The sequence below is a fragment of the Egretta garzetta genome, unplaced genomic scaffold (genome assembly GCF_000687185.1).
Source record: "Egretta garzetta isolate BGI_Z169 unplaced genomic scaffold, ASM68718v1 scaffold215, whole genome shotgun sequence".
Taxonomy (NCBI): Eukaryota; Metazoa; Chordata; class Aves; order Pelecaniformes; family Ardeidae; genus Egretta; species Egretta garzetta.
In genome coordinates, this window is record NW_009259719.1 from 7,721,172 (window position 1) to 7,724,838 (window position 3,667).

General features: G+C 46.0%; 1 protein-coding gene across 2 annotated transcripts in view; it reads left to right on the forward strand.

Moving 5' to 3' along the window:
- Nucleotides 1–243: 243 nt before the first annotated feature.
- The window catches only part of LOC118452323 (high mobility group protein HMGI-C-like), an 18,314-nt gene continuing 14,890 nt past the window's right edge, over nucleotides 244–3,667 (forward strand). For both annotated transcript variants that reach the window (XM_035894770.1, XM_035894769.1), the window contains exon 1: nucleotides 244–365. The gene's annotated coding sequence lies outside the window, so the exon portion shown is untranslated. The remainder of the gene's footprint in view (nucleotides 366–3,667) is intronic.

The following is a 3,667-nucleotide window of genomic DNA, read 5'->3' on the forward strand; positions in this document are numbered from 1 at the left end:
AGATGCCTGGTGTAAGTGGTCTAGTTGGGGATTTTTCTTATTTTTGGTTGTTGCCAGTTTAGTGTGAGACTCCAGGCAGGTTGAAGTTTTCTCAGTTTCACTTGCTGTCACTACTCAGGACTGCCATCAGAAGGAGATCGCTGGCAGTGTTCACGCTGCTTTCCATATCACTAAATGGGAGCGCAATAAATAGTGTTCGGCTCATTGTAAGGCTCCTGAAATGAATGTGTGCAGACACTTCGGTTAGCTGCTTCTCTCCAGTGCAGAAGGGGTGTCAGCTGCTGGATACCTCTGTCTTTCTCTCCTGCCTTCATTGCTAGGTCTGCTGGGGTCAGGTCAAGAGGCGCTGCCCAACTTCTCAACAGGTAATCTTGTTCCTTTCTTATTACATTACCAAGCCTGCATTTGAAATGTGTATGCAGAGCTCATCTGCAAGACGCTGGGGTTTATTAAGGCACAGGGATTAACAAATTGCATCTCAGTAATTGAGAGAGACTGGAAGTCAGTTAAGGCACACAACTTGCTGCCTCATATGTCCCCGTGCCAGGTGCCAAAACGCCTGTCCTCTCCAGGAAACAGAGAGGGCCATTTCCTGGTTTTGCGCAAGTGGACAGTGTTTTGCAGATGTTAGTAGTTGGGCTGAACAAGATAGTAATTCTGCAGAGGAGCAAGGCTTGATGCTATCTCAAATAAGAGAAGACTCTGATTTTTAATTATGTTTTAGTAACAGCAGATTTCTCCTTATCCTTTTATTTCCCTGTTAATACTGTTGGGTTTTTTCCTCTGGTTTAACTCTGCAGTGCTTGGGGAGCTTGCCTTTGGGTGAAAGTGTCTGGATGGAGACTTTTAAGAGAAGAAAGAGTCCTTTAGCAAACATTTGGGTCTTTGAGCAAATTCCCTAAGGGAGAATTTTAACAGGCTCTGAACGTGTAATGCTAGGGAGTCTACCATCCGCACAGAGACATTAGGTGTCACTGATCTGGCTTGATATTTTTTGGAGAAGTGTGGAAGGGTGTCTAAGACCTCAGGCAGTGGCCTGGGGTCCTGAGTTTGGTACGTGCATTTCCAGTGAGCTGGGCCCTGTATGCCCTACCTGCTCTGGTTTAGGAGTGGGTGAGAAGTGCTGTGCAGTTCACCAATGTGCTGCAGCTCTGGGGAACCCAAACTCACACCCCAGGGCTGCTCTGTGCCCAGTTCCTAGGGCAGAGAACTCCAGCTTACAGCTCTGGGCCAAATTAGTCCCACAAGCCTTCAGCTTCCTGGGGAAAGAGGGTAAGGGTGTGTTCTGCTGCTCAGCAGGATGTGGCTAATCCTGGGCTGTATTTCTTCTGTTGTGACAGCCTCTCCTTTGTGCTCCCCAACACAACGACACGGGGGAGGCTGCCAGTGCAGTCTACTAATAATGCCTTGCTCTGTTCTCTTCTGCTGGGGGTTCTTAGTGTTACTGTGCAAATAGGAATGACTTGAATCCTCAGTCATCATCATCCCCCCCTGGTTGAGGGCAAGGTTTGATGTTCCAGTGTTATTCCATAATCTTATAGACAGAAAATATGAAGTGCAGAAAGATTATATGACTTGCCCAAGATCAGAGTCAGGAACAGATTCCAGATCTCTCTTCCTCTCTGGTCTTGGTATCCAGCAGTGCTTTCCCATGTCTTCCCTGGGATGGCTAACTGTCTCCTTCCTTTGCCTGATCTGATCATAAGAAGCCCTGGGGCCTTGGCAGGGCTTGGAAGCTGATGGTGCTGAGGTAGGGTTGAGGTTGAGCCCTTCACTGTGGAAGTGTGTGGCAACCTTCAGCGAAAGTCCTGCACATACAGAAATGAATAGGACCTCAGTGCATCTAGGACTCCACACATGGCCTGACTCATTCCACAGGCTGGTGAAAAGCCTCACTTTTCTGAGGAAGGAGTGGGAATATTTTGGGCTAGCTTCAGCAGAGCCATGGTGGTATTTCTGTGATTAGTTGTGGTATGGATTAGGATAAGCAAGGTGCCTCAGAGTAGTAACTGGCTCAGGTATCTGGACAGAGAGCAATAACTTGGCATGCACTGCATCAAGCGTAGGTTTGTTCAAGACAGTGCTCTTGCAGTGTATTGATGTTGTGCTGAAGCTGGATGCTCAGGATCTGGGAAATAGGAAGTAGACTGTTCATGTCCACTTCACTGCTTGAAACTCAGTAATCAGCAACCCTTTTCCCATGTAGATGTGCATGTCTCTAAAGTAAAAAAAAAAAGCTTCTGGCACTGTCTCTTTTCTAGTAGATAGGTCTTTAATCCATAAGCTCCTATCCCAGATAGCAGCTCCTGCCTGCCTTGCTGGCTGTCTCAGAAGGACAGGCGCAGAGAGGATGGCCTCTTCCTGCCTCTCTCGGGTTCTTTCCCCTCAGTCCCATCACCAGCGTAGCTCAGCACTATTTTGTGGATGGGGAACTGAAACACATGAAGGTGCTTTCATTAGGGCTACACAGAGAAATCTGTAACAAAGTCGGAAATGTAACTCTGTAGATAGAGCAACAGAGGTTCCCGTTCAGGCCTTGAGCTGGTCCCTAGCACTGATGTAAGTGTGGAAGCCCGTATGGTTCCTGTATTTTTTGTCCTCTGTAAGCTTAAATAGTTTCTGTCTTCTGAACTGGATATTTTATCAACCAGGACATGCTGGAGGTGGTGGAATAGCTTGCTGATTGAGTCAGTTTGGAAGCTCATGCTATTAATGTTACACAGGAGCTGAATTTTCCCCACTGAACTGTTGCTTAGCCTATGCTTCTCAGATAAGAGGGAGGTTGAGTTAGTCAAGCTGTCCTCACTGCAAATAGTTTGGAGAGTAAGAATCCTTATCATATTAAAAAGTCTTGAGCTCAGATTGGAAAGAGTGTAAATGACAACCAAAATGAGATATGGTCACATCCCAAGAAACTGGAACACACGGGCTTGTTCAGACGGGCAAGATGGGGGAGATCAGATTAATGTGTATATCTGGTAGAGTGGGTTTAAAAATGGTGGAGAGAGGAACACTGCTGCTGAAGGACTCTGGTGATGCAAGAACAAATGGCAATAAATTGCTCATTAAAAACCAAAAACAACAGGCAAGGAACTAGGAGACTTTTAATCATAAGACCAAAGAAGGCTTAGACTTAGCCATTCAAAGAAGTTAGGGAAATCACCTAGAGAGGTTATTTATGTTTTTGAGATGTGATTTATGAGATGGTGGCAGTTACCTGCTGTTGCCACAAGCTTGATTTAATAGCCCATAAGTTCCTCATTTCACGGACAAATCTGGCAGAAAAGGTGCATTTGCCAGAGTCTTGCTACCACTGCTCTTTCCCAAGGGAGATATTCCAGAGCTTGGCTATCCTGCTTTTCTGGTAGAACAGTCCATGGGGAACAACAACAAGCTGTGGTATTTCTTGGTCTGCTGTGACATCTGAAAAGATGTGAGCAGTTGATTTCTCGGAAGGTGAAAGTAATTTCTCATAATGCAAGTGCAGATCGTTATTGCTACAGTTATTAGAATTAAAGGTTTCTCTCTGCCTGGCCTTCTTAGTCCCCATCTCTAGATGTCTTGACTAACAAAGTCTTTTATCCTCCTCTGCTTGATTCAGTGCTTGGGCCAAATCTCTCCCCCCCCCCCCCCCCCCTTTCTTCATTTTAATAAATGGAGAGACACA